We start from the raw sequence: 14,169 nt of genomic DNA, 5'->3' as shown, positions 1-14,169 counted from the left end.
TTAACCTTTTCACTTCTTTATTTTTTGACCTTTCTGCTTCTTTCTCCGAATTTAGGTCTATAATCTTTTGAATACCAACTCTAGCTTTATTTAATATTCCTTTCATCGTTGCAAGATTTGGCAACTTTGCGCCAAATTTGGCTACCCTTTTTTTAGTTTGGCGAAAAAATATCATTTGGCCCATTGGCTACATTTTGAGCTACATATTATTTATAAAAATATTTTAATTACAGGAAAAAGGAACCAAAAGAAATTTACATGTAAACACTGTAAGAAGAACTTTACAGCTAAACAAAGTTTGCAAGTTCATGAAAGAATCCATACAGGAGAAAAGCCATTCACTTGTGAGGAGTGTAAACAGAGCTTTACTACTAAACAAAGTTTGCAAATTCATGAAAGAGTCCATACAGGAGGAGTGTAAACAGAGCTTTACTACTAAACAAAGTTTGCAAATTCATGGAAGAGTCCATACAGGAGAAAAGCCTTTCACTTGTGACGAGTGTAAACAGAAGTTTACACAAAAGGCACACTTAATTACACACCTCCGAAAACACACTGGAGAAAAGCCTTACAGTTGTGATGAGTGTAAACAGAACTTTACACAAATATCAACCTTAATAACACACCTCCGAACACACACTGGAGAAAAGCCTTACAGTTGTGACGAGTGTAAAAAGAAGTTTGCAGACAAGTCAAACTTAATTACACACCTCCGAATTCATACAGGAGAAAAGCCTTACACTTGTGATGTGTGTAAACAGAAGTTCACACAAAAGGTAAGCTTAATTAGACATCTTTCGATCCACAATAAACAAAAGTAACGTTGAGCGTTAATTATGATCAGCGACATTCGTTTGAAACTATGATCCAAAAATGCATTAGAATATTCGCACTTTGAAATTTTCAAGGAATATTATTTTTAATTTCTATTGATGTAGAATGATCGAAAGACGTAAGCAAAATTGGTTTTAAATGAAAATTTGTTTTTCTAATTTCTAAAAAGTTTCAACTGAAAATAATTTCAATATTCATATTCAAATGTTGCTCTTTTCGAATTTTGTAATTATATTTCAAACGGTAACAGCTCTGTATCTCGATATTTTTAAACAAAATTTAATATTTTCTGAAATTTTGAAATTGCAGTTTTCTGTTTGAACATACAAAACAGAGTTTATGTAGAAGTTTGTTTAAAACAGATTTCGTTATTTTTTAATCACATTATTACAACTTTATATTAATACCCGAATTGTTAATATAATTAAAATGTCTTTATATAAAACTTTTTGAATAAAAAGTTGTCTCATTAATACCTGCTTGTATTAATTATAGTTAAAGTTAAGTTATTCGATCAGTAATTCGGAGAGTGCATATTCTGCTGTAATTCATAATACAGAAAATCCTCTTATATTCGAACATTATGAGCACGTCCAAAATTTGCCTCATTTTTTGACAGATAAACATTGTCGTGTTTTAGTAATTTTTTTCTTTATAAGCCATTTTTTTACATCTAATACGAAAACATTTTGTGCAGTAAATCAATTTAAATTTTTTGAATTGCAATTTGAAAACATTAGAGACTAATAAATTCCCACTGTTGTGTGTCCTTTAAACTCGAAAACGGTGTCAGATACTATAGATGCAAGTCAAGGCCAGGTATGAAAAACTTAGCAGTAGGAGGATTCCATAAACTATAATCGACCTTCACTTTGGTCAGTAAGCCAAGTGATTTCGATTCAAAAATGTTCTCAATCATATTTTTCCAGATAACAATCGAGTCCTGGAAAAATATGATGCACAGGAGCAAGACGCTACTAAAATCGAGAGCATATATTTTAAATTAAAAATTGTAATTAAATTTTTGCTCGTTTTTATTAATATATTAGCAAATGAGCACGGGGTTGATCAAGCAAAAAGTAACAATAGAAAAATTAAGAGTACGTTATTGGATTATAACCGATCTTATCCGTTTTCACCGGATACAGGAATTAGGTTTTTCCTCCTTCGAGAGTGACTAGAGAATTTTTAGGTGGATCAAAAATACGTTCGATTTCCTGCAAAAACGCAAGAAACTGCATCTAAAATAGTGCAGGAGCCAATCGTTGAATTTAGAAACGTACCCATTAACAAAAATATTTATTTTATGTCTTTAACTATACGAAAGCAAGAGATCAAGTGTAGTAGTTTTTACAATAGTTGAGTCACGCCACCCTTTAAACACTTAATTTTAGTGAGGGTATGGTGTTATGTTTTAGTATTAAAATCGTTTTATACTTTTTATACATTATGAAACGGCAAAAAGCTTCATTTTTAGGGTAGGGATGAATTTTATGAAGTAAATTGTAAATGATAATAACGAGTAAAATCCTCATTAAGTTCGACCCTACTGGAGATATGACACAAGACTACCCTTTATCTCTTTATTCGGTGACTTTTAACTACCAAAATTGAATAGCATCAATGCCATAATATACAAACCTTCCTGAAAATTTCAGAAAATTTTTACAGAAAGTATAGGAGTTATTAAGCATCAAAGAGAGTGAACAAAGTACTGTCCCCCACTAAAGCTTGCGCGTTTATCGTTGTTTATCGTACTATTAATGTCGAGGATCTCGTTATACGTTATATGAAATGGAATTTAGTGAGTCTGGTTTTAAATGTCATCATTAGAAAAAGTTTAAATAGGAGTATTAAAGCAAGCAACACACAAAGGACGAAAACAGCAGTGACGAAAAAATTAAAGTATTTATATCCAGGTTTACCTACGTATCTCAAAAAGAAGAGTGTTTTTAAAATTGATGTCCGCAATATCAATACATTTTGTTCTATTTGAGGCAGTGTACGTAGCGTATTTAGTCAAAATACGAGGTACAGTATATATACAGTACAGTATAATAGCGAGGTTTAGGCCGAAGTTTTAAACGCGAAAACGTGTACGGCAAACGTTCAGCGCCGTTTTCCTGTAAGCTTAGAAGTTTGGATATGGCGTTTATAATGTCAAGCATGATTTCACTCACTTTTCAAACGACATTGTCAAACTTCCAGGCTTACAGGAATGCGGCGCTGAATGTCCGCCGTACACATTTTCGCGTTTAAAATTTCGACCTCAACACCGCAATTATTTACTTTTTCGGCTATAAAAGTCTCATTTTAATTCAATTCTAAATTGCAAACAGATTGGACAGGACACTTTAAATGGCACATAAAAATTGCGACGAAACGTAAATTCTCGTACGTTCATTATTTATTAATGTATGATAAACGACGTAGACAGAAGAACGAGAAAGTAAAATGAAACTTGCTACGATAGGAAAAGTGTACGAAGGTCGGTTTAGGCAGAGTTTGAATGTCGAGTTACGAAGTGGCTAGCGATTTGCTAGCCACTTCCAGGGGTGCGAAATGTGTTGATATTATTCCATTTATAATATCATTTATGATATAAGAGATCAATAAAAATTGATATAGAAATTTGTCTGCTTTTTAGTTACCGAGTAGGTGTCATTTTTCGAACAGTTTTGCTTTTCCTCAATAAATGATTTATTAAAAAATTAACACCGAAACTGCCACAACGCTCTGTGATCATAAACGACGTCATAATTGTCAGAATACCGAAAATCTCACACTTTAATGTGTCTGGCAAATCTCTTCGTGACACGATCTTTGAACTGTCACCAAACGAACGCTGTTGCGTAACCGTTTTAGTTTCTTTTTCGTTACTACTGTACTCCGGTTCTTGTGTAATGAATATTTTTTGAAAAGTTTGTTCATCGGTAGGACAAACTTAATTCTAATAATAACTTTTCACAACTTGTCCTCCTTTCCATTCCTATTTTCGGCGTCTTTATTCGACGCCTACGGTCGAAGTTCATACCCCGAAAAAGTATTTGAACCAATTTCTTTAGTTTTAAAGTATTTCGTACATAATTAATTCTTTCGGAATATCGAACACGGAGCTTTACGTTTTCGTAAGGCTTTTGTTATTTACAGACGGAAATACAATAGATGTCCTATTCGAAGGGCGTGGGAATTGTAAAATTGCCCGTTAAATAAAGGTGTTCGTTAATGGAAGTTTCACTGTATTATGATTTCTTCTTTATTGATGTGACATAAGTTTGCAATTGTAAAGTTCGTAGCCAGAAAAGATTTCCAGAAGCATTTTTAGAGTGAGAAAATATCAACTTTTAAGTCGCCTTATATTTTATTTTATTCATAATTCCACCTTCTACTCTTACGTGTTAGAGCATTACTAATCTACATCATTTTCGGAACAGATACGTCAGTGATTTTTTTATAATGTATTTTTCATGCTAAAACGGAAAGTGTGATCAGAAATGCTCTATCACGTCACGTTATTTAGTTTATTTTACTTTAAGGGCAGTCAGATGTTGAAACTGTAAAACTGTGCCCATGTAAAAATGTCAAACTTTGACTTGTTCCTCTTGTGGCGGTGCACATTTTAGCGTGTTTTTTATTTAATTTTTCAGTCGTAAATAAATTTTTTATTTAAATAAAGATTTTGTCAAAAAAATTTTTAAATTTAAAATTTCAATTTCAAAAGTCAACATTTTTACAATTCAGTAGTTTCGGAGAAAACGTACATCCGGATATGAGTAAGATTGCTGACGAAAGAACAGCTCCCTGATTGGTCCAGTTTATAACCTATTTATTCCGGCATCCACGCTTTAACCAATGAATCATCGACAATAAACAAAGATGACGCGTTATTGGTCTTTGAAAACGCCTTATCTCAGTGCAGCTCAAGACATTGTTGAGAGAAGTTGTGTGTAGTAATTAATGTTCAATTGCAGTTAAATAAACTTGGAAATTTTTTTTCTTATTTAAATTTTACCTCGACATTTATTGAATTATGCGGCTGCAAACAGGTTCGTGTACAAATCCTCCGAATGTGTTTTGTTATGTATGTGGAGAATTCGTAACAAAGATCAGCGTAGGCCCATTTCAAAATTGATGGAAACTCCCTATGGACTTTATTTCGGATGTCCACTCGGAGATCAAGACAAACAATGGACGCCGTACTTAACGTGTATTAAGTGTTACGTCAAGCTCACGCAGTGGTTACCAGGAGAAAAAGAGCATTTGCCTTTTACTATACAAATGATTTGGCGAGAACAATCAAATCATTATGACGACTGCTACTTCTGTTTAACAAAGGTCAGAGGTTTCTCTTCGAAAAATATAAGTAATAATATTGTGTATCCAAAAATTCCATCGGCTATGAGACCAGTTTCTCATGGAGAGAATTTACCTATTCCCACAGACCCAGCTTCTTGGCAGGAGATTTCTAATGCTGAAGAGGATTGGTCTGATGCGGCGGCACAAGGTTCAAGAGACGAAGATTTTATACCAGAAAAATTAAGTAGCGAACCACATCTCATTTCACAAGTGGAACTAAACGATTTGGTTCGCGACTTGCATTTATCAAAAAGAAAGCAGAAGTGTTAGGTTCACACTTAAATCAGTGGAATTTATTGCATAAGGATACCAAGGTTCCATTTTTCAGACACAGAAATAAGGATTTAATGAAATGTTTCACTATGGCAGATCAGTTCTTTCTTTCTTCTTCTTCGATGGTGTTTATATGGAGATTTTAGCTCAATGTAGGCTCTTTCTCCGAGTAGAATTGTGTATGTGTATGATCGCTAGGCGACCGATTAGCCGGCTGTATCGAACAGCCATACGTACGCGTGGGAAATAAATGCCTTCCGGGAGGACTTTTATGGGGAACTGGCCTCCTATTCAGTCGTTATAGGCAAGGAGAAAACCCGGAAAACTCCAAGCAGCCAGCCTGTCCGACCGTGGCGCGAACCCACGACGAACCTCCCAGTCTTTAGGGTCTGGTCACCACTACGATGAGTGGCAACGGAGACCACTCGCCCACTGGTGGGGGCTGGCAAATCAGTTGTGTTCTGTTGTGATATAAATGGTTTGATGTCTGAGTTGAATATTCCTTATAAAGCTGACGATTGGCGGTTATTTATAGACTCGTCAAAAACGTGCTTAAAAGTAGTGCTATTGCATAATTCAAACAAGAATCCTTCTATACCAGTAGCGCATGCTGTTGGTTTGAAAAAAACATATGAAAATATGTCATTGATTTTAAAAGCAGTCAATTATAGTGCTCACTTATGGCGTATTTGTGGCGACCTAAGAGTTATTAGTCTTCTTTTCGGACTACAAGGTGGTTTTACAAAATACTGCTGCTTTTTATGTCTATGAGACAGTCGTGCAACAAGTGAACAGTATGTGGTTAAAGATTGGCCAAAAAATGATACTTTCACTCCTGGGCAAAACAATATTATGTATGTTCCATTAGTCAACCCTCAGCAAGTAATTTTGCCCCCTTTACATATAAAATTGGGGTTGATAAAAAAATTTTGTTAAAGCACTGAATAAAGAAGGACCAGGATTGAAACATGTAAGCCAAGTGTTTCCTAGGTTAAGTCAAACTAAATTAAAGTAAGGGATATCCGTTGGACCTCAGATTAGAAAATTACTTAATGGTGAAAATTTTGATATGAAGTTGAATAATGTAGAGCTAAAGGCATGGAAATCATTTAAGCATGTAGTCCATGGTTTTATATGCAAAGCACAAAGCATGGTGCTTTGTGCTTTGTTATTTCCATGTAGTCCTTGGAAATAACAAAGCACAAAGCACAAAATAGTGATATTTTAGTAAAAAATCTCATGCTGAACTATAAAAATTTAGGCTGCCGGATGTCCTTAAGAATTCATTTCTTGCGTTCTCATCTGGACTTTATCCCACCAAATTTGGGTGCAGTGAGTGATGAACAGAGTGAACGGTTTCACCAAGACACATTGCAAATTGAGCAACGTTACCAAGCATTATCAATTGGACCAATCGTTAATGAGTGACTACTGCTGGTTTCTGCAAAGAGAAGATCCTATTCTACACCGATGGAAGAAGTGATTATCCGACTCCAATTATAAAAAATTTTCGGGTACTTTTTATGCCTGTTTTAGTTATGTTATACAAAACTTTTTCATGTAATCAGCAAAATAAAATACGGGTATTGGAAATTTATTTAGCATTGCATTAAATTTAATATACCAATAAACTTAGTCACTGTGGGAAATTCACATTTTACAACAATTTTTTAATGGTATATAACAAAAATGTGGTGGGTGATGGAGAAAAACTGGCTTCATTTTCAGATTCAGCGAACAAAAGAAATAAAATAAAATAAAGTAAAATTTACTTATTGCTGTTTCTGTTCCTAAAATTTTTTTCCAATTTGTAGAGTAGTGTTATTAAATTACGTTTTATCATACAATAATGCGATATAGACACAAATATGATCATTTTTATTTGGTTGATTATTACATTAAAGTACTTCAATATAATAGCCTTAATTTTAAAAGTTTTACGTAGTGAATAACCCCACCAAATTTGGGTGCAGTGAGTGATGAACAGAGTGAACGGTTTCACCAAGACACATTGCAAATTGAGCAGCGTTACCAAGCATTATCAATTGGACCAATCGTTAATGAGTGACTACTGCTGGTTTCTGTAAAGAGAAGATCCTATTCTACACCGAAGGAAGAAGTGATTATCCGACTCCAATTATAAAAAATTTTCAGGTACTTTTTATGCCTATTTTAGTTATGTTATACAAAAGTTTTTCATGTAATCAGCAAAATAAAATACGGGTACTGGAAATTTATTTAGCATTGCATGAAATTTAATATACCAATAAACTTAGTCACTGTGGGAAATTCACATTTTTCAACAATTTTTTAATGGTATATAACAAAAATGTGGTGGGTGATGGAGAAAAACTGGCTTCATTTTCAGATTCAGCGAACAAAAGAAATAAAATAAAATAAAGTAAAATTTACTTATTGCTGTTTCTGTTCCTAAAATTTTTTTCCAATTTGTAGAGTAGTGTTATTAAATTACGTTTTATCATACAATAATGCGATATAGACACAAATATGATCATTTTTATTTGGTTGATTATTACATTAAAGTACTTCAATATAATAGCCTTAATTTTAAAAGTTTTACGTAGTGAATAACAAAATAATACATAAAGAAAAGACACATCTTTACTCCAGCTAGTGTAAGAACAAACTACTGTAGCTTTATTTTATTTAAAGAAAATAATGGATAGTTTTTACAGTACAAAGACGGGGCGTTAAATAAAAATACAAAAAGACTATTAATAATATAACCCTCAAAAGCTTTCCCGGGAGAGAGAAGAGCAGGCCAACATCCAGCTTTACAGCGTACGTTGTATATTCCAACAGTAAATCCTGTTAAATTTGTAAATATAGTAGTAGTTTTGACTATTTCATTAACTACTGACTGATTTCTTACGTTTGCTTTAAAATAACGTTTGGAATTTCGATCTAGAAGTTTTTCTAAAAAATAAACAAAATTAATATTTTAATTAAAAATACTAATGCTAGAGATTTAAAACTTATCGAGCCTGTAAGATTCATCCATCCGTCATATTCTTGAATAAAAAAACCAATAAAATGCATTATTATACTGAAGAAATCGTCATTTCTTAATGTAAACCCATAGGCCACCTGATGACAGTCACCATAACATGGTGTCGATGACTCGTGTGTCTTAAGTCTTCTAGAAAGTTCTACAAGCTACGGGAACGATGCAGTCTGGATAGAAAGTTCAATTAGCTTTGAAGCCTTCGCGACATCGCTGTTTACTCTTTACGTCGCCGCAGCGCACACTTAGGGAACCCCTGCTCAAGACCATCACTGACGCGAAATTAACTGATTTCTTTTAAAAGTGAGCTTACGTACCTTTTGTTTTCTATTCAAATTAACTGTGTCGCTCGTGCTGACGGTCTCTCCCATCGCTACCATCTTTCCTATCACACTTTCACCCCACCTTACACTTATATACACAAGAAGTCGACAAAGTAAGTTGGAAGATTGGTTCAAGTTGCCTACAAACCAATAAAAGTGAAAAGTTAAACTAATTAATACAAGGGTTCCTAATCTTTTTCGTGTATTGTCCCTTTTTAAAAAAGTATTTTTTCTGTCGTCCCATTCAATGTTATGTACAGTACTATATATATTATACAATATTATATTATGTATTAATATAACCTCTTATATAATTATTAAAAGACATTCATTTAAAAGCATGAAAAATGCGAAAAATTTTAATTACTTGATAAGTTTTAGCTATCCCCGCAAACTTTCATCGACCCTGTCAAAAAATTCAGAGTTAATATATTAGAATGTATTTAACAAACTATTTGAGTTTTAGAATTAATAATTCACAGGAGAGATAATCGAAAATTACTTATCAGCAGTTTATAATAAATTTAAATTTGATTTTGTACTCGACTTTATCAACGAAACACCAATACACTTTGGGTTTTCAACGTCAAACGGCAGCAGCAGCCGAATGGATAAAAATGGAACGAGCAGCTCTTCGCCTGCCATTGGTCATTTCCAGACGAATGACAACCCAGAACTCACCACGTGGAGGTGGCTGCTTCATAGTTCCACCAAGAGTTGAAGAGAATCCTACTCCACAAGTGACCAACATCACTTGTCCAGTCGAGTTCCTCCTAACTCGCTCGATGAAAATATTTATATTTATAACTAATATTTATAATTACTCTTAGTACTCCAAATTCATCTATTCGAAACTCACCGTATTATTACTATCTAAACTAAGGGATGTAATATTACAAAAACTAGTAATAAAGAAAAACGGAAATCTATAAATACACCTGGTCGTAATAAAATGCACGTTAGGGCCACATAGTTTAGTTCAATCTCATGCCGAACTTCATTAATAAAATATATATATACTGTATATATATATATACTCTCCTGTCTTCGTCCAAGCGAACCTGAATAATGCGGGAAACAGAGGATCATCTGAGCCCCTTGCTGACGTCTCCTGTCTTCGTCCGAGCAAACCTTACAGAAACGGGATACAGAAAGCCTCTCCTCCTTTGGTCAAATTTCCTGTCTGCGTCCGAGTGGGCCTTAAAGATGCGGGACACAGGGAGTTAGTTTGAGTAAAAAGTAACTCGAATAAAAAGGCCGATGAGAGATTACTCCAGCGAGCCTAAGAAAAAGGCGACACAAAAAGCCCTTTCTGCCTTCCTACATTACTGGAGTTTACTTAATCGCAATTTGTTTGCGAAATCTCAAAGAAACGCGGAACTTTCGAACAAATTTACGCTTAACAATAACCACCTACAATAGAAAAAGCCAATAATACATTCTAACAGTTCGTTACGTGTTGTTAGAATATATAGTTTAGAAAAGCGTGACCCGTCTTATTTTTTGTCACGTGTTACGTAAAAACAGTAAACGGTTTGAAATATTTCAGAAAAGATCATTTAAAATAAAATAATATAATATTCATTAAAAACAGGAAGTTTATTTCCAGTTTTTTTAAGTTAAACTGATGCTTTTTTTCTAATACTTTAATAAAATTATAGAAATGTCGAATCATTCATTTATTCTAAAGTAATGTTATTTGTATCTTTGAAAATCTAAAGAGAAAATTGTAATAATTGTCGCCCTTTGCACTCCAGATAACGTTTCCAGAATGTCTTAATTCACAAATTTCAGAAATTTTCGACAAAAGGTGCTTAATTAAGGATACCCTAAAGAACTCAACTTCTACTGTACTATTTTAGATGCATTTTTTTGCGTTTTTGCGGGAAATCGAACATATTTTTAGATCCATCTAAAAATTGGCTAGTCACTCTCGGAACAGGGGTGGAGGCTAATTCTTCCATCCGGTGTAAACAGGTAAAATCGGCTATAAACTCATAATCTTAATAGAGAGGTTGAGGCACAAGTTCAAACGTTAAACGTGTACCGGTAGCAGAAGTACACGTTACACGTTTCAAGTAAAAATCGTTGAGGCAGCCGTTCATAACATCACGTGACTCAGTGAACATCGCGCATTGACTCACGGAAAATAAGTTGAAAAAAATGGCGGAAGCATTTTGCACNCCGGTGTAAACAGGTAAAATCGGCTATAATCTCATAATTTTAATAGAGAGGTTGAGGCACAAGTTCAAACGTTAAACGTGTACCGGTAGCAGAAGTACACGTTACACGTTTCAAGTCCAAGTAAATATCGTTGAGCCACCCGTTCATAACATCAAGTGACTCAGTAAACATCGCGCATTAACTCACGGAAAATAAGTTGAAAAAAATGGCGGAAGCATTTTGCACTGAGGATTACCAGGAAAGATAAATAAACAAATTAAACTGTTTAAAAGTATTTATATGATGTTTAATAACACTAAATAATAATTTTTTTTACTATAATTAGTGTCGTGTTTCTTTCGAGAAACATTAGGAAAGTTCAAATGCGTTTTTCTTGTTATCACGATATACTTCTGTTGAGAGAAGTAGTGACTGTAAATCCCTATGCGTATGAAAATCCGAAAGGTGCTTGGAAAAATATATCTGAAAATTTACGGACGTATTACACAGTCGACGGTAGAAGATGCCGGAAAGAACAACTTTACTTCTACAGTATTTCACATTCACTCCCTGTTTTCTTTAAAATCGCACTTAGTAGTGTGATTTAAATTTTTTTTTTTTATTGTCCTGTCTGGGTAGAGGTATGTTTACATAGAGAATGGTCCATACGACCCTTTGCTCTCTTTTTTTTTCTCTCTCTCTTGGCACTAGAAAAAAAAAGTTTTTTCGGTTACATTAAAATGCCGCGTCAAAATAAAAGTGATAAAAGAATCCGATGTGAAATGTAACACTTTGGTTATACAAATAAATTTCGGCACGTGTCACTCGCGACAATATTATTGTTCGAGGTGGGAGGACTGGAGTCTTCTAACTGGAATGATTGATTGGTCAGTTGAAGTTCTCGTTGACCTGAATACGAGGGTACGGGTCAAAGTTCGGTAGGGTCGAGATTGTCCTTTGTCTTGGAGTTCTTGGTTTCGTCGGTTGGATTCTAGTGTGTGCACGATGTTGTTTTATCGATGATATATAACCTTTCAAAATGCTACCGGAAAGTATTTAATGATTGGAAGATTCGTAGGTAAGTGGATGAGATTTTGTTGTGGCGATCAGGTTAGAACTTTCTGTGATTAGAATAGTTGAGGAGTCCCGTGTGTTGGACGTCTTCGCCTTAAGAGGTGAAAGTAGCACTATTCTTCTATTAAAACATTAATAAAAGTTAATAATAATGTTAAAATAGTTACTGTTGTCATTTAGAGGTATATGGAGGTTACATATACGGTTATATTTTCTTTCTCTCGGATGTTAAAATTCTAAATTTAGAATATATACATATATAAATTTAGGAAAATTTTTTAAATATATGGAAAAGGTTCCGTTCATTGGGGAAATATAAATTCGGAACGCCGAACAACGGGAAAAATTTAGAAAAATAAAATAAAATGGTGGTTGTCGAGTGTTAAGCGAGGCCTTAATAGCTTTGAACAATAAGTTTGTGTGCTAATTGGGTAGGGTCACCTGGGGATGTAATTTCTCGGGAAGTGCTTGGTTGGGTGTCCAGTTGCTGTTGACTTTCTTTCGCTGAGGGAGATGTTTTCTGGGTCGGTTTCTATGGGGTGCGGTTGAGGTGGTAAACGACGGTTTTTCTGCTGAATGTAACGTCGAATGATATAATAAAGGCAGCATCCCATAACAACAGTACCAAGGCAACTTGTAATTACCGTCATTACCGTTGAGAGGTAGGATGGAGGTGTTGATTTAGTTGTCATTTGTAACAGGTGATTGAGATCATAGGTGACGTCTGATAAGGATCGGTCTGCTAACTTGATATCGTAGTCGGAGTNAGACTGGAATTTTCTTCTTTTTTTTAAGTTAGGTTTTAGTTTAGAATTTAAAGGAAAATTTAATTGGGGGTTTAGAAAAATGCGGGATATTAATCGGAAAATTCGGTAAAAATTCCGGATTTCACATTCACTCCCTGTTTTCTTTAAAATCGCACTTAGTAGTGTGATTTTAAACGTTTTGGGTGTTCTGTCTGAGTAGAGGTATGTTTACATAGAGAATGGTCCAAAACGAACTTTTTCTCTTTTGTTTTCTCTCTTTCTTAGCACTAGAAAAAAAATAAGTTCTTTATATTGTTTGTGATAATTGAGAAATGAAGTTTGAATTAGTTCAAAACCTTTTGTAGGGAGATTCCATTGGGTTGGAGCAGTTTCCATCTTTCAGAGTCGTGTGTTCTCGTTGTATCATGGCACCTAAATAGAATAAAGATTGTGAGACGAATTGAATCTGTCGTTCCACATGTTCAAAATTGAGTTCAGTGTCCAAGGTCCAGTGACTTGTGGTCATCAAAAAATTTCCTTGGTGAATGAAAAGTACTCCTTTTGTAAACTCCACAGGGCTTGATACAGGTCCATTGTTGTACATCCGATGTTAAGGATAAGGAAGGTGATTTCGAGATAACTCAATCTGACTTTGTGGATGACTTCGTCGTTTTTGCACTATGTCAATGTGGTTAAGGTCCACTTTTACGTAAGGAAAACTTCTTCCACTAGAATAAGGAAATATTCTTATTAAATTTTCATGGTCCCTCCTTTGATTATGATAAAAAGAGGTTAAGGAAATAAATTATGATAATTATAAATGACGCATTGCGCATGATATTGTTGTTATGAGGTGTGTAGAGGGAAGACACGTAGTATTTGATTCTAATAATACGAATATTTATTAGGAAATAAAATTAATTAACATAGATTTGATTGCTCAACATACTAAAAGGAAAAGTGGTTGCCCTATTAATATTTCACCATTTAATATTTCCGAACCAAAGGAGAAGATGATCGACTAGTGGCGGGAGAATTAAATCGGGGTATACGGCTTCGTGTGGGTCGAGACATAACCCAAGGTCGATCTACAACTGTCCCTTGACTTCGAAGAGCATAAGGAAGGATAAGGTTTCGTTTTTCATCATGTTCGGAGAGTTCGCTTTCCGGCTCAGTGTCATCACTCTCATTTTCGCTTTCCGGTAGAGATGGGAATATGGAGGTCAAGGAGAAGTCCTTTTCCGAGTCAGTGTAAATATTCTGTTGTAGTCTTCTCCCAGGGCCCTTAGTCTCGAGTTTTTCGTGTTACAACTCCAAGGTGTGTTGAAGGTGTCACGTGGTACCATCTCACACACTGACGTCAAATTGGTAGTCT

At 34.5% G+C, this 14,169-nt stretch overlaps 1 long non-coding RNA gene and 1 pseudogene across 1 annotated transcript; one reads left to right on the top strand and one right to left on the bottom strand.

Moving 5' to 3' along the window:
* The window catches only part of LOC111640037, a 3,262-nt pseudogene extending 2,255 nt beyond the window's left edge, over positions 1-1,007 (top strand).
* A 7,564-nt stretch (positions 1,008-8,571) lies between these two features.
* On the bottom strand, positions 8,572-10,217 carry LOC111640030. The gene is made up of 3 exons (XR_002759203.1): positions 9,750-10,217; positions 9,179-9,217; positions 8,572-8,951 (listed from the first exon to the last, which is right to left on the bottom strand). It is a non-coding gene; the product is annotated as an uncharacterized LOC111640030 (long non-coding RNA).
* Between the last annotated feature and the right edge of the window lie 3,952 nt (positions 10,218-14,169).

The sequence above is a fragment of the Centruroides sculpturatus genome, unplaced genomic scaffold (genome assembly GCF_000671375.1).
Source record: "Centruroides sculpturatus isolate CEXI.00-Female unplaced genomic scaffold, Cexi_2.0 scaffold1416, whole genome shotgun sequence".
Lineage (NCBI taxonomy): Eukaryota > Metazoa > Arthropoda > Arachnida > Scorpiones > Buthidae > Centruroides > Centruroides sculpturatus.
The sequence above is the reverse complement of the archived record's forward strand: the minus strand, read 5'-3'. Positions and strand labels throughout refer to the sequence as shown.